The sequence below is a fragment of the Lepidochelys kempii genome, chromosome 2 (genome assembly GCF_965140265.1).
Source record: "Lepidochelys kempii isolate rLepKem1 chromosome 2, rLepKem1.hap2, whole genome shotgun sequence".
Classification (NCBI taxonomy): domain Eukaryota; kingdom Metazoa; phylum Chordata; order Testudines; family Cheloniidae; genus Lepidochelys; species Lepidochelys kempii.
Genome location: NC_133257.1, coordinates 19,641,793 through 19,665,510, shown reverse-complemented (window position 1 = coordinate 19,665,510; position 23,718 = coordinate 19,641,793). Strand labels below are relative to the sequence as shown.

The window sequence follows — 23,718 nt, the reverse complement described above, 5'->3', positions numbered from 1 at the left end:
GGTGACTTTGGGGTTTTATATGGAGTTGATATTGTATCCATCTTCACCAGTAAATACCGATACCTGATCCCTTTTGCCTTTGAACCTAATGAAGTCAATGGCGCCCTTGAGGTGAGAAAATGCACAGATGTGAATCATATACCTCGCTTCAGAACAGCTGCTTATAACAGGTTATTTAATAGAGAGTCAAAGCAGAATTGTCCTGTTTCTCTCTTTTTTGTGGGGTTTTGGACTGGCTCCAATTCCTTTAGTGAGTGTGTGTTTTTACAGTAAGATATTTTTCAGATGATTCTCCCGTCCGTTTACTTTCTGCAGTCGTGATTGCCTCTAGATCCTCTGTCATGCTCCATTATTACTGTCCCAGCTGTGCCCTCTAAATGCTTTCTTGATTTTACTTCTCTATTAATGTTTCCTTTCTTCTTGTTTTCTTAACAGATCTGTCTGGAAAATGTGAACCATGAGACAAGCTGGGTCACCATTAGATAAGTATTACGGATGACTCACATTGTTATGATGTTGATAGGCATGTAGAGTTTGTGTGTGTTTACTTAACAGTACTTAAGTACTGGAGCATAAGTATATATTAAAATATGAGAGACAGTTGTCCAGTGGCTAGAACACAGAGCTGGGAGGTAGGAATCTTGTCTTTTGCCCCTCACTGTTTGGCCATGTGTCCTTTGGCAAGTCATTTAATTTCTTTGTCCCTCAGTTTATATGTCTATATAGTTAATGCTGATATACTCACCTCCCTCAAGTGGGGCATGGGGAGGGTTAGTTAATTAATATTTGTAAAGTATCTTGAGACCTACAAATGAAAACACTAGAAGTGCTAAATTATTGTAGTTGTAAATATTTTTAATACTGGCAGTTAGTGGCTTTCCTGTTTGTTTTTTTTTCTTTCCAGCACCTTATTCCCTTCTCCAGAATAGCGACTGAAAGAGTCCTGAAGCAGGTAAGGAGACAGCTGTTTTGTTGGGAGCATATTACATTTGATGCACAAGGGGTGAAACCTGGCCCCATTAACATCAATGACAAAACTCTCATTGAATACAGTGAAGATAGGATTTTACCCTGGGGATCTGTGCTTATTATTTCATCTGAATTCTTGAATACATTCAGAGAAGAAGGTCCAGGTGATCTGGAACCAGGCTGCTTAATGTGTCCATGTCTGCAAGAGCACAACCAAAGAGTGGCAGAACTTTTTGTACGTCACAAAAGGTTGAAGCTTGAGGCTAAGCTTCAGATTGGTGCATTTTTATTTCAAATTTAAGTTTCTCCTCTAGAACCGTCAGCAAGAGATTCTCCTTTGGAGCTTCCTTCTCTTTACCCCTGTGTGGAAATACAAGTACACACAAACACGAATAAAACGTGTGTTTCTGGGATGAGTCACTGTCTAGTAGAATTTGCAGATCATCATCCTTATACTCTTTGCCTATGCACTAGCCTTCCATGCCAAGAGTTGTTATAGTTAAAACTGATGACATAGGTGATATATAGGACCTGGTGTAGTGGGGCCCTGTTCCTGAATGAGGCCTCTGTGCATTACCACAATACAAAAAACAAGTAATAATAACAATCAAGAAGCTTCGGCCAGGGAGAACAAATATGTTCGAAGGTGATAGTTGCAAAGACCTGAAGAACTGAATTGGAGCGATACAGGGCACCTAGGAGATGTCAGGAGCCGCGGAGGAGAAGGCTCTGGCATCACCAGCGTCAAAGCTGTGTGGAGGGACAGAATGGAGGTTGGCCTTAAATGAGCGAAGGGGGCAAAGATCTGTGAAGAAGTTGGAGGGAGTCGTGGAGTTTTAAAAACCAAGGCGAGCAGCTTTGACCTGGATGGTGAGCTCCTGAGGGAAGCGTGTGGAGTACAGGGAGCGAGGGAGTCATGTGTTTTTTACAGGAGAGAAGGCTGGCATGGGCATTCTGTCTTCATGCTTGCTTGTCCTGTTGCTTTGTTTAATTCACCAGTTTCGGATTTGAATCCCTGTTGTCCATCACAAGTTTCCCTGTCTCTTCTACCTCTAGCGCAGTGTTGGGATCCAGTTACAACCATGTTCCATGTAGTAGTGTAAATGGGAACTTTCCTATGTCCCTGAATGGGATATGCCCAAGACTTTAGCACCATTCAGCAGTATAGGTACAATATTATGCCCTACCCTTGCTACAAAAATGACCCATGTTGTTACTAGCTCAGGGGAAGTGTGTTGTAACAGGGTCCTCAGTCTGATTTTATTTGTTATGTAGATATGGCTATGTTGTTTGACAGTGAAGCAGAGATTGCTTCTATAAACCTTTCGGTTCAGGAATCATCATCATCTGTTCATCTGAGGCTGACTCTTCTCACTGCAAAAATGCTGAAATTGGAATCATATCATTGCCCTTAAAAAAAAAAAAACCAAAACAACATTTTGCTTTCCAGAGAATCTAGATCTTATCTCTCCTCAGTCAATGAGTGCAGGGCACTGGTCTCAGGAATGTTATTGGGAGAGATTCTCCAATTTGACATGTCATCCTGCTCCACTGATGGTAAAAATGAGTTTTTAAGAGCTGCTAAAGGCTCTTTGCCATTGCTTGATGGAAATACTCTGAGGGTAAGGCAATGGAAATCCCAGCCCCTCCCCTCTTTACCTTTTTGGGTATTCTCTGTGGAGGGGAGGATTCCAACCGGAAGTGATATTCTGGTGCTTCCCCTGTGCACTGTCAGAGGTAGAGTTATTCAAATATGGCTCTCAGGCGTATCGCCCTGCTGCACAGTGCAGCTCTGAGTTTGAGGTGGCTAATCAAAGGGGCTTTCCAGTCACATAGGCCATTATTAGTAAGTTAGCACTTAATATGTCTGTGGGTTAAATCTGCGAACTGCGAATGACTTTTACAAACGGCCGCTCAGCCCTGTAAATAATAGACTCTCGCAAAGTTTCCGAGAAGCGTTAACAACTTTCCTAAATATTTTTACCCTCGTGAATTCTCAAATGTTCCTTTGCACTGAGAAGTTTTTGAGAACAATACAGAGCGCGCGCTCTCTCTCTCTCTCTCTCTCTCTGAAAAGCTCATCAAGAGGGTGGACAAGGACACCCTTTGTTTAGCAAGGTTTCTCTGTGGTTTCAGTGGCTGGCTAGTGGATACAATTAGAACAGTTTGAATGACTTATGTAGTATATTTATAGGCATTTAAAGGCTGCCATACCAGGTAAGGATAACATTTTCAAAAGCACCTAAGTCCCCTTTTCAAAAGTGGGTATACTTTCTAAATCACGTAGGCCCTTTTGAGAAGGATACTTAAGCTCCTAAGTCACTTAGATGTTTTTGAGAATTTCACCCTACACCTTTACTCCAACTGGTGCAGTGTCCTACTCCTGCCACCTGCAAATACACCCTCAGGCACCAATAATCATCTGGATACATAGCACTTTTCATTCTAGGATCTCAAAGCATTTTACAAAACTGGTAAATATTGTCATCCCCAATTTTTATTACGGGTTAACCTGAGGCTCTGAAACGGAGAAAAGATGTGTGAGGCTAGAAGTAGACGCCCGTGCTGTACACCAGAACTGCACCAGCGGGGCTCCCAGCACCAGCCACTATCATGGTCCCCTGTTATACCAGGGAGAGGGTTGTGGAGGAAGATGTGCATGAGCAAAGCAGCCAAGAGATACTGGTACCGGGACCACAGAGGTGCTATAGCGCTAGGTGTTTACTTTACAAAAGCTGGTTGCGTAAATCTTAGTGAATTGAGTGTCTCTTCTGTGTTTGACACTGAAGATCCTCAGGAAACCAAGAGCAGTTTCTCCTTCTCCCAGGGGCCGCTGCATTGATACAAAGTTGCCATTTTCAGTTCAAATGACTTTGACTACGAGCTATCTCAATACTCCACTTTTTAGGATGCTTTAAGTTGCAGAGTGGGATTTCTGTCCATCCTTTTGCTAGACACTGTTGTGAGTTATTGCAGGATCTGATGCAGGAAACTTCTCTCCTGATTGTCAAAACTCTCCTTAAACCCACTCTCTAATCTCTGACCCACTATCCACTTTCTCCCTGTGTGCTGAGGCTGTGCTTTGCAATCCTAGCTTCCTCCTGATCCCCACCCATTCTCCCCATGCCAGAGACTCTTTCCGTTTTGGGTGTTTGCCGTCGTGAGATCATTACCCACTTGCAACTTCATCAATTTTTAAGCCTCTTCCCTTCCTCCACTGGACCCCCTCAGTCACTTCCCCTCTCTGTTTTTCCCAAACCCGCCGTTTAGTTGGTTTCACTCTCCTTCTCTAGCTTTTTTTGAGAGAGAGAACTGTGAGGGATATTTTTTTTTTTAAAGGAAGTTCTTTGAGGCCCTCTCACAGGGAGACCCCAAGCTCCATTCAGCCACATAAAGGAAAAAGTTAATATATCTTAGAACTGGGTAGTTCTGTGCATGTTTCAGAACAGAGATCAAGCTCTGTGTGGGGACGAGAGGAAGAGATTTGTATTGGATGGTGTTTGTAAGGCCTTGTCTACAGTAGGTATAAGTATTCCCGTATCCTGTATTGGCAAAGCGCACTCCGAGAGTGGACATAGCTTATACCAGCAGCAGTGAGCCCACCCCCATTCCTCTCCCCTCTCCACGCAAAATAAGCTATACCAGCAAAAGCACAGTTTTGCCATCATAACAGGTAGATTTCAGAGTAGCAGCCGTGTTAGTCTGTATCCGCAAAAAGAAAAGGAGTACTTGTGGCACCTTAGAGACTAACCAATTTGTTAGCATAAATTTGTTAGCCTCTAAGGTGCCACAAGTACTCCTTTTCTCATAACAGCTAGGGCCTTCTTCCAGCTGGGGACCATGCCTCGTCACACCTCTCTGAGTGATAGCTGTGCAGGCAGAAGTTTGTAATGTAGACGTGGTCTTAGAAACCACTTCAACACATGTAGGAACGGAATCCAGTGTGCAAGTCTGGGACCTGGAGGGGCTGCTGTGTTCACGTTTAGCCTTCAGGGCATGCTGCAAGAATCCGCTTTGCTTGGGGGCTTGTTAGAGGAATGTTGCTTGAGGCAGACTTTAAGGAAGGTGGTGAATATTTTCCTTTTGCTCTGAGGTTTAATTAGTTACTGCTGTTCTTGGTGGAGATTGCTTTGAGTATTGGTCAGGCTTCCTGGATGTTAGGATAAGTGCCTTTTGGGGGGGGTGGTGGTGTTGTAAATCTAAATAACTAACAAACACAAAATAGACAAAGGAGAACACTTTGGGGGTTGTATTCTTGTGCTCTACAAGTGAGACATAATTAAATCTGGTTGGGCATAGAGAATGGTTAAATCAGTGGTTAAATCAGTGGCTCCGACCCACATATATTGAGAGATCAAACTCATAAATGCAAAGTGTTTTTGAATCATGTCCATTTTAAGCAACTGCTGTAGGGTGAAGCCTTGAAATTGACAAGTCAGTAGAGGAACCGTTTTAAGTTGAGTCTGATTAAGGGAAGTGACAGGCTCAGAGCACGCCCTGGACACCCTCTCAGAAATGTGTCTTGCCCTGGTCAACATTGCATAGTCTTGTCTGATCTGTTTGCTCATGTTCCGTCTGTCTGTTGTGAGGTTTTATCCTGCTACCCATCATCGTAGTGTCTGAGCATCTTCCCTGTAAAATCAATAGCACTAGTGAAGTCCCTAGTGGACTGGTCTCCCTTTTCAGGGGTCAAGCTCTGCTTGCAGTGAGGTAAGGTTTTGCCGTTTTTATTTAAATGTTCAATGCACTTTCTCCATGGGATGAGCTTTTAAGCAACCTATCAGTCTACAGAAGAGTTTTTTTTCTTGTATGGTGAGGCGCATGCCAAAGACAGGAGGTTGAAAGATAAATCACCATGCTCTCAGCCACTTAGCCAATCACCAGGTACAATGGGTGAAATCTTGGGCTCCATTTGGGTCAATGGCAAAACTCCTAGTGACTTCAGTGGGACCAGGATTTCACCCATTGAGTTGTACCGTCCTTGTACCCCGGGTGAGGAGTGCCTGTTAAAGCACAGAGGCAGGATTCATAGATTCCAGGACCAGAAGGGACCATTGCGATTATCTAGTCTGATCTCCTGTATAACACAGGCCAGAGAACCTTCCCAAAATAAACCAGTGGTGCGTGGCTTTATCTCACTAAGCAGGGCTAACACACCAAGGTGTTGCTGATTAACCTCTGTGTCTTAACTCCAGTTAACTTTGCTGGGATCTCCACTTAGTAACTGTACCTTGAGTGAGGGCAGCCACACAGTGAAATATCACTTGAGCTGCTGTGTCCACATTGGCACTGCACTTACTCGCGTGTGTTGCTGGGGCTTCTGGAAGCACATCTCATGATTCTTAGTGCTGCGGTAATCTGAGACCTCCATGAATTATTTCCCAGCAAATTGTGGGAAAACTTCTCTGTCCTTCCTGGGCACACGGGGAATTGTGGGAAGGCACTGGAGGACTAGCAGCACTCGAATGGAACTAGCATGCATCCATGCATACAGCCAACAATCAGGAGCCCAAGCTCTGTGGACTCAGTGCAGAGGTGCTTCCGCAATCACGACTTTGGTTTCAAAACCAGTCCTGGCTCCCAGTGTCTGTGGAACGGAGCCCAGGTTACTCATTGTGTCAGAAGATGAACATTTAGTGGAAGCCTCCCCCACTGCAGTGTTCCGCTTTCCAGGATATGGAAAGATTCCTCTATCTTGGCTCGCTGCGATATGCATTTTGCCAGGCTGCTGTGTAGAGAGAGAAGCAGCGCCCAGTTCAAGGGGGTAATTTTTATTTTTATGTGGCCATAATCTTAAAATATACAGCAGCTCTTTCTGAGGAGTGACGGCCAGTTACTTTTATGCAAATGCAGGCATTTTCTGCTGCTTATAATTCAATCAATCTAGGAGCTGGCTTCACAGATGGTAGCAGAATCGATGGAGCTTTCAAGGGTACCGCACTGTAGTGTGGACTTGGAAAGAGATGCAAAGAGTTCCTTTCGTTATGCTTCAGGTTGTCAGTATCGGTTTCTTTCGCCACCCTCTGATTTCACATTGAGAAGTTGGGCGGGGGAGGAGGGGGACATCATAGGGAAAGAAAACTGAGACTTCATAAGGATCATCTAAGGACATAATGGTCTAAGAAAAGTGGAAAGCATTATATCTGGGTGCTAATTCCAGCCATGAGAACCCAGCACGATCCCCCATCCTGCTGTTAAAAACTGACCTCCCCTCACCACCAATTTCTGCCTGGTGCATACCAAATGATCCAGGGAAGCAGCTTGCTTATCCTGGCCGGTAGTTTGTGTAGGAAGATGTGCAGACACTCTTTTCTTAACCTCTGTATTATATAGTTTTTTAGCATTAGCTTTAATAAAAATTGTAAATATTTGAGTGAAGATGCCAATGGGCTTCTTGAGCTGCTACTGTTTCAGCAGCATAGTGTGTATTTTTACACTCCTGGTGATGTGCTGTCAAGCCTGCCTCATGCCAGGAATACCAATGAAGGGGAAGGAACATGACCCTGCCGGCTTGCTGTGCTCGGAGAACTCATGGGAGCATTCAGCATACGGAGCTGGCAAGCGGGAGGCGAGGGCTTGTACAGATGTTTGCAGTACGTCAGAAGACAGCAGCTCCCAGAGGCTGCCTCTCTACTGACCAAACTCAGACCCGTAATTCGTGGCCACTGGAAGCTGCAGTGTGGACAGGGCTCTCACATCTTTACCTTTGTGCCATCAAACCCTATTCTGAATTAAGGGTCTAACTCGATGTATCCAATTCATCCTGCTCTGGACAGGGCCTTAGAGGGCTACATGCGGCTTTCCTGTGTTTCCCTTTTCCAAAGGATGTGTTATGACTAGTTCATAGTCGTAAATGTTAAAGCTGACTTGCTCTGAGCTAAAGAGAGAATGAGAGCAGCAGCTCTCTTAATCCCCGGTTTTCGGTGGGTCCGTACTACAGCAGCACAGCTACGGTGCTGCACCTTAGCGCAGACATCGGCAGATGGGGTTTTCCCCTTGACGTCGTCAATCCACCTCCCCGAGAGGTGGTAGCTAGAATTCTTCCATCAGTCCAGCTATGTCCACGGTGGGGGTTAGGTTGATCTAACTCAGGTGCTCAGGGCATGACTTTTCTCAGAGCCCTGAGCTATGTAGCTAGGTCAATCTAATTTTTAGGTATCGACCAGGTGTTACATGTAGGCTGTGTGGATGAATGTGCACACACACAGAGTCTATAATATATGTAACCCACATACATACATATGTATTAACAGGGGGGAGGAGTATAGTAAATGGACAGTAATTCTGTGTACACAAATAATTTTCGACACAGAAACCCAAATCCCAATACCAGATCGATATAGCCAGGAAATCACAAGACCGTCATATTAATTTGTGTGAGAGCTGGTTGTGGCTCTCTAATGCTGCATAGATTAGAAGAGTTGAGGAGGTGGTGTAATTTATGCCATAAAGGTGCCTCAGGGTTTGTTCACATAGGAAAATACTTCCAATGTAGGTTTTTCTGCTCTGATATAGATTTAGCTATAGTGAAACATTGTGTCCATGACACTTTGATTAAAGTGTCCCAGCTTTCTTCCCTTGTGAATCCTTGTGTCCACACAGCTCCATGCTTTATATGAATAACTGCACAGCATTCTGGGTAGATATCCCATGGTGCAGTATTCCGCTGCGAGGCTCTAAGCATTCTGGGATTTTTCTCCCGGCCATGGTGATGACACCTGTGGGAAGCCAATGCAATCCTGGGGCTCAAATGAATGAACTCCCATGATTCGTTTACTGGCATCCCAAAATTCATCATTTTTTAGTGAGCCAGGGCCATTTCCAAACTGCTGTCAGGCAGCGTGGAGGGAGCACTCCTGGATGCTGGGCACTGATCATCTGTCACGTCTGCCTGACATTTTCCTGGGCTGGCTCTGGGCTGTTGGCTTGGCTAGCTAGCACTGACTGGTGGGACAGAATAGAGATGCTAAACTGGGACAGCCAGCATTGATGCTGGAACTGCTGGTGACTTTATTTCTTTAGAGGAGCATATTGCAGAATAGGGGAGCTCCACTCAACCGCACCCCCTCTCCCTCCTCTGAGATGCTCCCTATATAGTAGGTGGGAGGTGTGGCTGGGGCAGGGCCTAGCTCTGAGTCCGCTTTATAGTATCAAAGGGTTCCTCTATACAAGGGAATTCTTCACTAGCCACAGCAGTCTGAGCAGTGTCGTGTCCAACCGGGGAGGAGAATCCTGCCATAAACATTGCAGCAGTTTGTAGATTTGCCTTGAACAAGGGCGAGGGGAGGCACTTAAATGGCCTGGATGTCGTCTCCCACTTTGAAAGGGCTGAGTTGATTAGTAGGGAGGATTGTATGCTGAGTGGTTATGATGAAGTAAAGCCTGCTTGGCATAGGCAGCGATTTGGCATGAAAATCACAGGTGTCCAAGGTACTGGACTTGCTACATTCAGTCCAGAACCGGTGCCAAAAATCACCAGTAGATAGACATACCAATGATAGTTCGAATCCAATATATTGTGATCTGCCAGGGGTGGGTGCAAACGCCAAATGGCATGGGAGTCTTAGTTTTCTAGTGCTACACAACAGTTATTTCTAGCTCTGGCAGGTCAGGAGATATCTTAAAATCCTAGTCCTGATTACTGGCTGGCTTCCCTCCCTCCACCCCCTTTTAATGTGTTTTCAGAGGCTGCTATCTTGAGAAGCTCCAGAACCAGAAACCAGTGTCACAACTGTTACTCACGTGAAAGTGTAGACTCGGCTCTAAGGACACAAGAGCAGCTGCTAGAATAATATCAGAATGGAAGAGGGGAACAGAAAGTGAGACGGTGAGTACGTCTACACTGTAATAAAAGACGCACGGCCGCAGCTGGCTCTGACTCGGGCTGGCAGAGTTATAGAACTACAGAGTAGATGTTCGCGCTTGGACTGGAGCCCAGGCTCTGAGACTCTGTGAGGGGACAGTCTCAGAGCATAGCCCAAACCTGAATGTCTACGCTGCAATATTTAGCCCTGAGGCCCGAGCCTGCAGACTCAGGCTCTGAGACTTGATGCCACTGTTCTTGTTTATTGCAGTGTAGACGTAGCCAGTGATTAAGCGCTGATATGACTTGCTGTCAGGCTGGTGATGTGATAGTGCTAATTTTTTCTAAGCATTGATCTTGGGCCAATGATTTTATTGCTCATAGACTTTCCTGGGGTGCTTATCAATGTAGTATCTGAGTACTTCACAAACATAAACTCGTTAATCTCCCTGATACTCCTGTGAGGCTAGGTAATAATAGTATCCCCATTTTACAGATGGAGATCCAAAGCATGGAAAAGTTAAATGTCTTGCCCAAGGCCATGCAGGACGTCTCTGATAGAGCCCATAATTGTACCCAGATCCCAGTCCAACCATAATACCATCTCAACCACAAGAACATCCTTTCTCCGATCAGATGTTGCAGTGCTACATCTGGCATAAACAAGGGGGTTCACTCCTGGGGGAATTCAGCGCCACTGCGCAATGCGGAATTTTGCAGAAATTAACGTGTGCGCAGAATTTCCTTTTCCCTCACAGAAATGCGCTGCAGTGTTGCTAGCTGCCACTAGGGGCCACTGGACCCGGCAGAGCCCAGCTCACGCATAGAAGACACTGCCATGGGGAGGGGGAGGGTGCTAGAGGGTTCCTGGCAGCTGCGGTTCCCAGCATGCTCTGAAGGAAGGAGACCGTGGTGCGCAAGAAACTCCATGCAAGCCTGGGACCAAGCATCAGGCTGTTTCTCCCTCTTGATCCCTGGGCTCGGGGGGTGGGAGTGGGGCACCTCAGCTGGGCTCTGGGGGCTAGGGGGATGGGTATGTGGGCTGGGGGGGCACAGATGGGCTCTGGGGTGGAGATGGGGCAGGTGTCTGGGCTCTGGGGGGCAGGGGATATGGCTATCTGGGCAAGGGGTGCCCCCGTAGCTGGGCTCCGGGGGAGAGGGTGCAGGTATCTGGGCTGGGGGGGGGTGCTCCTGGGCTCTGGGGGGAGGCGGTGCTGGTGTCTGGACCGGGGGGGCCTCACGGCTGGGCTTTGATGGGGGAGGGGTTGTAGGTGGCTGGGCTCTGGGGCCAGGGAGGGGGGCAGAGAAACAGGAACTGGGTTGTCATAAGGGTTTCTTTAACTCTCTACTCCTGGGGGAATTTTTGTGTGTCTATATTGTTAGACATACTTGCTGACAGGTATTTTGAAATAAATTACCAAAATTATTGAAACGGGTGTGATTATGTAGTTTTAGTTTGACAGATAAAATTTGCAGAATTTTAAAATATTATGCACAGAATTTTAGTGCCGAATTTTTAAGTTTTGTCTCAGAATGCCCCCAGGAGTAGGGGTTGGAGCACAGGACCGTGGGACTATGGTCCTCTGGATTCTAATCCTTCCTCTGCCAGTAGAACATTGTCCAAGGTTGCACAGCAGAAGCAGCTCTGCTCCTGTATGATGCCACCTACTCTCACAGCCATGAGAGGAGATGCAATTAGCTATCTATAAAGTTTCTTAAATTCCTTGTGTGCACACATGCCACAGAACCCCAAACACTCAGAGGTTGGTTTGCATCAAAAGTTTTTTTTGCCTTGTTTACACCAGGAGATTGTGGAGAGAGCCTCTCAAATGTGAACCAAACATCAACTGATGCAGGATTGTCTTTCTGAGCATGCGAACGGACAGCCTGACACCAAAGGTTCCAGGTCTGGGAACTGCTATAGCATTCATGATGATCACCCTGGAGCGTAGCGGGGGTCCAGGTGCTTTAACTGTTTCACAGCTGATTTTCTCAGCAGAAATATCCACAAAATATGGTGAAGCTGATGGCAGTTCCTTGGGCTGCGATAGAGAGGGATGGTTGTGATCAAGAGTGCATGGTTCGGATAACTAGGAGTTTCAAGCCTCATCCCATAATTTCAACCCTACCAACTCAGTCCAGGTTGGGGAGGGCAAGAAGAGTCTCAGTTTTCCTCCCTAGTGCTAGAAGCCTCAACTGAACCTGGGTGGCAATTACCCAGACAATGAGCTGCCTCCTTCTGTGTCCTAAAAGCAGGTGCCCCACACCTCTGTATCTACAGCCTATCTCAAGACTAAATGTAGCAGCACAGCACACCTGAGAATTTCTAAAGTGTGGCTAACACCTCCTTTCTCATGCCTCGTCTGTCTTGTAAGCTCTTCACCTCTCACTGTGTTTGTTCAGTGCCTGGGGGGGGGGGGGAGGGGGAGGGGGCTGGGATCTTAGCTGCAGCTATTGTACTACAAATAGTAATGATAAATCCTCAGTGGTAGTGCAGGAAATGTCGATTTCGTTCTCTCACTCTAAGCTGGTGTCAGTGGCGTTCTGCTCTGGCCCTGTACACGTATCTTGTTTTCATTCATGTTTCTTTCCCTGTGCACTGTGATGATCCCTTATGCACTGCTCTCCCTGAGAGTGGCCTGAGGTAGTGCCTGACTCCAGCAGAATAAAAGAAAGATACAAGAAGCCATGTTGCACATTCAGGCAATGCTGTGTTTCCTTTCATTTCCTGCTGCAAGTCATGATGCTGAAAGCAGTGAAAAGCATGTTTGCATTAAAGAATAGAGCCTTAGCACATCCACTATGGGGGAGAAAGGTACATTACATTACATTCAGTGCCCTTCATCCTAAAGGATTTCAAAGCACTTCACAAACTACTTTCATATTTCTAAGAAAGGTATGTTCAAGAGGTTTAGAATGAATGCCCTTCCCAGCCTTAACTGTAGCATCTACTCCTTCAGCTACAGTGCTGTACTAAACAGGAATCCCCTCAACCGCTGCTGAAATGCACCCACTTCTACTGTTGGACAAAGCAGCGGTTTGCAGTTTATCACCATGTGGTACATCAGCTTTAGGACAATAAAGAAGTTACACACGTTTATTTTTAGCTCGTGTGACTCATTTTGGAGGATTTAGGTCAAAGGAGAGGAAATATAGCACAGGTACAAAAAAAAAAGGTAAACAACTCTCTTAGAATTGGAGGGTCCAAGGACAATTTAGAGATGGTGGCAGATTGCCAACCCACCATTTGTTTGCTATGTGCAGTGCCGGCAAGTCTAAAACCAATGCTGTCCTCAGACAAACTTGCAAGTAAAACTATAGAGGAAATAGTGCTGAACACATAACTCTAATCCAACAGCATCTGGAATCGTTGGGCAGTTCTGGTTCCCCAGCTCAGACAGGATATAGAAGAACTAGAGGATCGGAAGAGGACAACAGAACTGATACAAGGATCGGAGGATGGGACGTGCATACTGCTGGGCCTATCCTATTGTCCTTACTCAAAACTCCTGCTGCCCTAAGTGGGAGTCTGGGGGAAGAAGTGCAGGATTTGGGTCATAGCGCAGGAAAGCCAAGCCTCGCAGGAACATAACCTTCAATCGCTGGTATAAATGGAGGAAGGGAACTCTTTAGTCTGAGCAAAAGACAGGAGAAGGAACAGTGTCCTGAAGCTGAGACAAATTTACGTGGGACTTTCAGAACCAGATCTTAACCGTGAACAAAACTGGAGATTGGGACTAACGCCCAGGCAGCTCCTCTAGTCCAGTGAGCCGCAGCAGTAGTGAACAGCCCTTCCACAATGCCATGTAGAAGAGCCAGGGGATCTGGGCAGAGGCTCTCTAATTCTGTGTGACTCATTACAAACAAAGATGGATCTTCTCTTGTGTTCATTCCAGATGAACAGTTCCATCCCCAACTCCACCCGACAGTGTCTGCCATCAAAATATAATAAAAATAATCCAGTAAAACAATGAATGATGAAAACTCTGGTTGGAGATCATGGGTGGTCTTGTAGTTAAAGCACAGGCCTGGGAGTCCAAAGATCTGGATTCTCTTCCCCTGCTGTGCTACAGACTATAGATGTGACCTTGGGCACATCCCAGAGTTTGCCTGAGGCTCAGTTTCCTTGTCTGTACAATGGGGACGATACACCTCTTTCACAGCTGGATCAGTTAACCTTACCCATAAGACCACACAGGTAGCCGACACAATCCTGTTCTGGGAACCCAATCTGCTGCAGGGATGATAAGCCTCGATAATGCATTATAGAATAGGGGACCAATACAGGAAACAGGCCCTCTGCCGAGAATTCCCTGCCACTGGCCATACAGAGATTCACTCCAGGAACAGACCATGAAAGTGACCCGCCTAGGACAGACTCCTGAGCTGGGAATGGGAGAGGCAGTCCCTTGGCCCTAATTCAGCAAGGGGCTTAAGCACATGTGTTACTGTAAGCACCTGGGTAATGCCAGTGAAGTCAGTGGGACTCTGCCTGTGCTTAAAGTTAGGCATGTGCTTCAGTGCTTTCAGGGTCATGCTAATGCCCTGATCGTGCCCAGCAATAATGAACAGCTGAAGGATGCAGCATCGGCTGTCTACTTACAGCATAAGGATGCAAGGGGGAGAAGGAGCTGGAAGGGATGCTGTTTACAAACACATCCCCTCCAATTACTCATTGAGAATGGCAGATGTCACGAAGGGATCCAAAGGTACCTTGACTCATATTGCACTCGGTTTTCAAAGCCCACAAGTAGGTAGAAAAGGTCATTTTGTTGCTGGGTGCTGATGGAATATAAACACGGAGGCCAGGTGGGCTTGTCACATTCCCGCAAGAAAGACAAGCATCTGTGTGATGATGGGAATCCGACATGGAAATAAACGAGAGATGAAAAACAACCTCCCCCCACTCCCCGCTCTCTTAGCAACCCTTTCCAGTTTCCTCTCTCACATCACCCGGCAGCCAAGAGAGAGGGAATAAAAAAAGCAAGATGCCTTTTGAATGGGTGCCAAGGTTGATTTAATTAGCTGTATTGAATTCATTAACTTTTGAACGATGTGTCTGCCGCAGAGCACAAATAATAAGTTGTGAGTGGCAATGGTGTGCTGCACCGATCTGCCAAGAGACTCAGCAAAGCAGAAAGATTGACCTACTTTTATCTGATCTGAAGGGATCGCCGTTTAATGCTCTTCTCGCAATGACACTAAACTGCAATTCACCCTCCCCACCTGGTAGCGTTTGGGAAGCTTTTAATCCCTTCCTAAGAGGCATTTCTCCTTGGATAAAATATGGCTAGATGGGAGACCCACAATCAAACAGGACCTTGCACAGATCCACAGATGTGCGTACATGTGCTCTGCCTGTAAGAGTCGGATTGTATTGAGAAAGAGCTCGTACTGTATGTATTGACTGACTGTGCACTGACTCTCTGGCTGTGACTTGCTTCCTCTCTCTTTCTCCCTGCTATTCCACTGTTGTTGTTGCTTTAAATTTAACTACTGCCGTATTCTACAGTAATAGACACGCACTGCAATGCAGATGGTAGGACTGTTTTAGTCACCCTAAAAAAATACTATGGCAACCTATAGATCCAGAAGGGACGTTTGTGATTATCCAGTCTGACCTTCTGTCTAACACAGGCCCTACCAGAATTATTCGTAGAGCAAATCTTTTTAGAAAAAAACCTCCAACCTTGATTTAAAATTGTTGGTGATGGAGAATCCACCACGATCCTTGGTAAGTTGCTCCAGTGGTTAATTACTCACTGTTAAATTCAGACTGGAAATAAGGCATACATTTTTATTGCGCTTCAACCTCCAGCCATTTGATCGTGTTATACCTTTCTCTGCAAGGTTGAAGAGCCCATTACTAAATATTTGTTTCCCTTGGTAGTACTCCTAGACTGTAACTTTCTCTTTGTTAAGCTACATAGACTGAGCTTCTTGAGGCTATTACTAATAAGGCATGTTTCCTAATCCTTTAATCATTCTTGTGGCTCTTCTCTGAACCCTTTCCAATTTACCAACATCTTTCTTGACTTGTGGACACCAGAACTGGACATAGTATTCAAGCAGTGATCACACCAGTGCTAAATTCAGAGGTAAAATAACCTCTCTACTCCTACTCAAGATTCCTTGTTTATGCATTCAAGGATCATATTAGCTCTTTTGCCCTGGAAGGTTGTGTTCGGCTGATTATCCACCATGACCCCCAAATCTTTTTCAGAGCCTCTGCTTCCCAGGATAGAGAACCCCCCCACCGCCTTGTGTAAGTATAGCCTACATTCTTATTTAGCTATATTAAAAAGCATATTGTTTGCTTGCGCTCAGTTTACCAAGTGATTCAGATCGCGCGTATCTGTGACCTGTCGTCTTTGTTATTTACCACTCCCCCGATTTTTTTTTTTTTTTTGTCATCTGCAAATTCTCTCAGTGATGCTTTTTTCTCTTTTCTTCCAGGTCATTAGTAAAAATATTAAATAGGGTAGGGCCAAGAACTGATCCCCGCAGGGCCGACTTGGAAACACCTGCTAGATCATGATTCTCCATTTACAATTGCATTTTGAGCCCTGTCAACTAACCAGCTTTTCATTCTCTTAATGCGTTTGTATATAGTGGTGTGTTTGTGTATATGTGTGTACGTATATATATACTATGCACACCTCTTGTTTTGTGTACTGTGTATGCACATATGCATAAGTGTGTCCTAGGTTCGACTGAGAGATTAAATACCTTGGAACTATCCAGCTGTATGGCATGATCCAGTGGGTGCGGCTCTAGGGTGGGACCCAAGAGTGATGGGTTCCGTACTAGCTCTGCCAGTGACTTGCTCTTGGCAAGTTACTCCCTCTCTCTGTGCCTCTGTTTTCCTTTTTATCGGTCTTGTCTGTTTAGATCGTGCGCTCTTGGGGACAGAGGCTCTCTCTTGCACTGTCTGAGGTATGGTGCCGAGGAGAGTGGGGCCTGATCTCAGTTGGGTGGTACTGTGATACTAATCATAACTATCCACAGCGTACCAGAGTAGGAGATTTGGGTTTTGTTGACATCGGTTTAGAAAGGAATCAAAACAGCAGAAACGCTACCAAAAATAGTCAGATTGTTGTCTCCACCAGCCTGCCCCTCTGTTTCTCTTGTGCTGTTTTGTTTACAACTGTCCCCTTGTAGCTTTCGTCTGATGACCTAAGAGCACTTGGGCAGACAGTAAACCTCACAAAGTCCCTGTGAGAGAAATATGATGCCCAGTATTACAGACAGGCAGACTGACTCCCACAGAGGGTTAAATCACTGGTCCAGTGTTTCACAATGAGCCAGCAGCAGATTAATGAATCGCATGCAGGAGCCCTGTCTCCTAGCTCTTTGCTCTAATCACAGGTCCAAACACCTTCCCTTCGCGCTCCATCCTTTATGTCAGAAACCTAAATCATTGAACAGTGATACAGCAAAATATCCTGGAGAAGATCAAACATCTCTGCCAAGCAGTTCAGGAAGAAAAACCCCAGGCGGAGGGGAAAGGGTTGACCTGGACTAGCTACATTTAGATCAAAACTACAGCGCCTTGTCTTACAAGGACTTTACAATGAGAGAGCTAGCTTGATATAAAAAATACACCTTTCCTTGCAGTGATGGCAAAGCCTCAGGCTTGTCTACACTTACAACTTCGGTCCACCTAACTAGGTTGCCTAGAGATGGAGTTAAGCCAACCTAATCCTCGGTATAGACACTGATGGGTTGATGGAAGAATTCTTCCGTCCACCTAGTTACTGCCTCTTGAGGAGGTGGATTTACTACAGCAATAGAAAAACCCCTTCTGTCGCCATCACAAGTGTCTATGCTACCGTCGCTTAGCTGCAGCACTTGTACTGTAGACACAGCCTCAGTCCCCTCTTTAAGCCTCTGCACCCCGCCTTGCTATTTCGTGAGATGACTGTATCACTTCCTAGGTGTTGTCTGACTGATATCCCCTTGTGGGTTCTCGGCTGTGTGCAGCTTTGCCACTTCCATTCTTCCCTTTAAACAGGAAAGCGTCGCGTCTGCATAGGATGTAGGAGGTGAGGCATACAGAGCTCCGCTTCACAACAGAGTAAATAGAAAGTGGATCCAAGGTGAGGTCTGAGCACAGGCCTGGGAGCCTGGATCTCCTGAGCTTTAAAGGAATTTCTACATGGCAGCTCGGGGTGCGAATGGCAAGTTGTGTAGATGTGCCGCAGTAGTTGTACTGTAACTCGCTCGCTAAAAAAATAGCAGTGAGGATGTAGCTGCATGGGCTAGAGAAGCCCACCTGAGCACCTGGGTACATATTCACTTGTGCTGCCCATGCTGAAACCCTTACTGCTGCTGTTAGTGAGCTAGTTGGATTAAAGCTAGCGTTGGTATGTCTACACTGGCTGCAAATCACACTCCTGGCTGCAGTGTAGATGCACCTTAAATCTGGTTCTGACACTGCTACCCTCAGTGACCTTGGGTAAGTTACTTTACCCCTCTGTGTCTGTTTCCCCCTCTGTAAAATGGGATAATCCTTCCCTGTTTGCTTGACAAGGGTGGTGATGGTGTTTCTAAAGTGAATGTCAAGATAAGTGCTAAGGATTATTTTTAAGACCCCCCATTCAGCAAAGCACTTAAGTACATGTGTAAGTGCTTTGCTAATTTGTGGCCAAAGTCTGGCTGGCCTTCATGTGATCAATATATTTCCATACAGCACCTAAACTGAATAGTAAGTGAAGTTGTATATTTTTTTAATCATGAAAAGGGTGCAGTGCTCCCATGAACTTTCTCCTTGCATGAATGATGAACAGCCCAAGCTGGTTGGCAGGGTACTTTGGACAGCCCTGTTATCAGCTTAACTTAGATACCTTATGTGTGGCTGAACTATCCAAGAACCCAGCCACAGAGTTGTGGTTTGTAATGAACCCGTAACACAGCTGCACATCTAAGAGAACTGTAGGGAGCTGGATACACTGCAGCAAATTTGCATTGGAAAATCGTTAAAAATATATTCGGTGAACTGGAAAAACCCTCTCATGGCCTTATTCCGTTCTTACCAGATGTACAGTAAAACCCGGTGTCTTGCTATAGAATACGATTGACATGGGGGGGTGGGAGGGCTGTGTGTATTATCTGCACCTGGGCAGCTGATTGACCATTTTAGAAATCAGATTGCTACTTTGTAAGAATCATAATAATAAATGAATGCACTGACTCAGCCAAGGCTAACTTGCCCACTGGCTGAAAAGGGAAGGTTAACCCCCGGCTCTGTGTATGTGCATTAGGGACGTGTGGTCAGGCTGTTTCAACAACAGTCCTCTGTTTGCTTTGTGTTTTACGGGGCAGAAATGGTTGTCAAACACAGCTTGCTGTAACGCAGCACGGGGGATGGCGCACTGTTCTGGAAAGGCGGAGGATGGCAGAGCACCACCCCCCGTGGCGGTGTACGAGACTGAAGTGGTGCGTGATGTGAAAATGCCGGTGGGCTTTTGGTTGGTTGATGGCTCTTTCCTGTTTCCAGATATTCAGTTTGATACCTGATCATCTGAAGCTTCTGCCTCATGGGGCAGATTCCTTCTCCCACTCCCATGAGCAGCAGGGGTGGGGAAGACAGGGGACGTGCCCTTTCTAGCCTACCTGGCTGTGGTTGGGGCCGGGACAGTGCAGGGAGCTGTCCTGTGATAATTCTCTGAGGTTACATCTGCAGCCTTAGCTTCTCCAATCTGGTCCATGGCAGAGGGAAAGACCATGGGGCCTGGGAACAGCAGGAGTCAAGGAGACAATGGTAGCACCCAGCTATTTACGTAGAGGGTTCTGTGATCATTACATTGTTCACCTGTAACTTTGTTACTAGGGAGAGCAGTGTAAGGGTTTTTGTAAATGGCCCCTGGTTTATAAAGTCAGATTCACATTAGTGAACTCAGTGTCTCTCTAACGAAGGTGCTGCCTCATGGAAAAATAGTCTGTTCAGCCAAGTTCCCCCAACACTGCCCAGTCAGTGCATTTGAGTGGTACGTACAGGAGGGAAACCTGGAGCAGTTCCTTACTTCCCCTGTTACCGTAGCACCCGAGCACCTTACCAGCGATAATACGGTAACACTCCTGCGAGGTAGAAAAATGCCATTATTCCCGTGTTATAGAGCGGTTAAGGCCAGAAGGGTCCACTAGATCATCTAGTCTGACTTCCTGTATATCACAGACCACCCACGCAGGGAACTGAGGCCCAGATCCTACCTCCCATTGATTGTAATGGGAGTGAGGCACCTGTATACCTTTGAGGCTCTGGACCAGAGTGTCTCAGCTTATCCTGGATGTTTGTGTCAGAGCAGGGAATTGAACTCAGGACTCCCGAATTCCAGGCCACTGCTCCTTCTGTTACGATCCTTTCTTCTGCGTGACCCTCAACACCACTCATGCAGGATGGAGAAGTGTTGTTAAACCTGTACAGAGAGAGAGAATGAGGGAAGGATGTCACTTAACCAGTGCCAAACTCCAGTCATATTGGAAGCAGTATCATGTTTTCCTCAGAACAGGCCGATTACATAAAGCCCTTTATAAGCAGTACTCCTATCTCCTTCAGGGAGGAGAGTCCTTCCTACGGTTTTGGGGGTTTTCGAGGTTTTGTGGTTCAGCTTTCAAGCTGGTTATTGATAGCAGGGATGTTTTCCTTTTGACTTCATCTGTTGACGATGCTGCGCAGCCGGCTGTGCCCTGAGAAGGTTCATATCTCTCTATCAGGTATGACTAATTGCATTGGGGCAGCAGTAACTGTGATACCGTTTTATTTTTCTCTAGAACAACTTCGTTACAAACTGCCTGGTAGCTGAACCTCGTCAAATGTTTTTGCAGGGCTTTTGCTGATAGTTCAGACCAGATAACTTGTGAATGTGGGCGAATAGGGAAAGCACGGGATATTCCACCCCTTCTGTGACACACACAAAGGCCAGGAACAGACTTGTTTTTATCTGTTGCCTGGGCCAGCTTTTAGCTGTGCATTGTGGGTGCTGTGCAGGAAACTGACCAGTTCTCACCTATCTGTCGCCTGTAGTGTTTTGGGAAGGCCACTGTGACGGGTGAGGGCATGCATCCAGCCAACAGCAAGGCTGCTGCTTGCAGTGGCTCCAAACTAGCCCTTCTTTCCCCTGGTCGGTGCATCTGCTGTGCCGTCTCTCTCTGATCCCCAGCTCTTGCCTCTTCCATCTATTCATGGCACTGAGTGGGAGGGTTTAAATGAGGGGCTGGGACAAACAGGCAGGGAACACTGAGTGGCTGGGAGCAGGAAGGCAGGGACCCTTAGGGTATGTCTATGCTGCAGTTAAAGCCCCCTGGTTGGTCCGTGCCAGCTGATATGGGCTTGCGGGGCTCAGGCTAAGGGGCTGTTTAATTGCACTGTAGACACTCGGGCTGAAGCCCAGGGTCTAAGACCCTATGAGGTAGGAGGGTCCCAGAGCCCAGGCTGCAGCCTGATCCCGGATATCTACACTGCAATTAAACAGCCCTTTAACCCGAGCCCCTTAGCCTGAGTTCATAGAATCATAGAATATCAGGGTTGGAAGGGACCCCAGAAGGTCATCTAGTCCAACCCCCTGCTCAAAGCAGGACCAATTCCCAGTTAAATCATCCCAGCCAGGGCTTTGTCAAGCCTGACCTTAAAAACCTCTAAGGAAAGAGATTCTACCACCTCCCTAGGTAACGCATTCCAGTGTTTCACCACCCTCTTAGTGAAAAAGTTTTTCCTAATATCCAATCTAAACCTCCCCCACTGCAACTTGAGACCATTACTCCTCGTTCTGTCATCTGCTACCATTGAGAACAGTCGAGAGCCATCCTCTTTGGAACCCCCTTTCAGGTAGTTGAAAGCAGCTATCAAATCCCCCCTCATTCTTCTCTTCTGCAGGCTAAACAATCCCAGTTCCCTCAGCCTCTCCTCATAACTCATGTGTTCCAGTCCCCTAATCATTTTTGTTGCCCTTCGCTGGACTCTCTCCAATTTATCCACATCCTTCTTGAAGTGTGGGGCCCAAAACTGGACACAGTACTCCAGATGAGGCCTCACCAATGTCGAATAGAGGGGAACGATCACGTCTCTCGATCTGCTCGCTATGCCCCTACTTATACATCCCAAAATGCCATTGGCCTTCTTGGCAACAAGGGCACACTGCTGACTCATATCCAGCTTCTCGTCCACTGTCACCCCTAGGTCCTTTTCTGCAGAACTGCTGCCTAGCCATTCGGTCCCTAGTCTGTAGCTGTGCATTGGGTTCTTCCGTCCTAAGTGCAGGACCCTGCACTTATCCTTATTGAACCTCATCAGATTCCTTTTGGCCCAATCTTCCAATTGGTCTAGGTCCTTCTGTATCCTATCCCTCCCCTCCAGCGTATCTACCACTCCTCCCAGTTTAGTATCATCCGCAAATTTGCTGAGAGTGCAATCCACACCATCCTCCAGATCATTTATGAAGATATTGAATAAAACCGGCCCCAGGACCGACCCTTGGGGCACTCCACTTGATACCGGCTGCCAACTAGACATGGAGCCATTGATCACTACCCGTTGAGCCCGACAATTTAGCCAGCTTTCTACCCACCTTATAGTGCATTCATCCAGCCCATACTTCCTTAACTTGCTGACAAGAATACTGTGGGAGACGGTGTCAAAAGCTTTGCTAAAGTCAAGAAACAATACATCCACTGCTTTCCCTTCATCCACAGAACCAGTAATCTCATCATAAAAGGCGATTAGATTAGTCAGGCATGACCTTCCCTTGGTGAATCCATGCTGGCTGTTCCTGATCACTTTCCTCTCATGCAAGTGCTTCAGGATTGATTCTTTGAGGACCTGCTCCATGATTTTTCCAGGGACTGAGGTGAGGCTGACTGGCCTGTAGTTCCCAGGATCTTCCTTCTTCCCTTTTTTAAAGATTGGCACTACATTAGCCTTTTTCCAGTCATCCGGGACTTCCCCGGTTCGCCACGAGTTTTCAAAGATAATGGCCAGTGGCTCTGCAATCACAGCCGCCAATTCCTTCAGCACTCTCGGATGCAACTCGTCCGGCCCCATGGACTTGTGCACGTCCAGCTTTTCTAAATAGTCCCTAACCGCCTCTATCTCCACAGAGGGCTGGCCATCTCTTCCGCATTTTGTGATGCCCAGCGCAGCAGTCTGGGAGCTGACCTTGTTAGTGAAAACAGAGGCAAAAAAAGCATTGAGTACATTAGCTTTTTCCACATCCTCTGTCACTAGGTTGCCTCCCTCATTCAGTAAGGGGCCCACACATTCCTTGGCTTTCTTCTTGTTGCCAACATACCTGAAGAAACCCTTCTTGTTACTCTTGACATCTCTGGCTAGCTGCAGCTCCAGGTGCGATTTGGCCCTCCTGATAACATTCCTACATGCCCGAGCAATATTTTTATACTCTTCCCTGGTCATATGTCCAACCTTCCACTTCTTGTAAGCTTCTTTTTTATGTTTAAGATCCGCTAGGATTTCACCATTAAGCCAAGTTGGTCGCCTGCCATATTTACTATTCTTTCGACTCATCGGGATGGTTTGTCCCTGTGACCTCAACAGGGATTCCTTGAAATACAGCCAGCTCTCCTGGACTCCTTTCCCCTTCAAGTTAGTCCCCCAGGGGATCCTGGCCATCCGTTCCCTGAGGGAGTCGAAGTCTGCTTTCCTGAAGTCCAGGGTCCGTATCCTGCTGCTTACCTTTGTTCCCTGCGTCAGGATCCTGAACTCAACCAACTCATGGTCACTGCCTCCCAGATTCCCATCCACTTTTGCTTCCCCCACTAATTCTACTCGGTTTGTGAGCAGCAGGTCAAGAAAAGCACCCCCCCTAGTTGGCTCCTCTAGCACTTGCGCCAGGAAATTGTCCCCTACGCTTTCCAAAAACTTCCTGGATTGTCTATGCACCGCTGTATTGCTCTCCCAGCAGATATCAGGAAAATTAAAGTCACCCATGAGA

The 23,718-nt window shown here is 46.6% G+C and overlaps 1 long non-coding RNA gene across 1 annotated transcript in view; it reads left to right on the top strand.

Moving 5' to 3' along the window:
* Nucleotides 1-773: 773 nt before the first annotated feature.
* LOC140906360 (uncharacterized) overlaps nt 774-23,718 on the top strand; it is a 33,771-nt gene continuing 10,826 nt past the window's right edge. Inside the window, exon 1 of the long non-coding RNA XR_012157081.1 lies at nt 774-952. This is a non-coding gene — a long non-coding RNA (uncharacterized lncRNA). The remainder of the gene's footprint in view (nt 953-23,718) is intronic.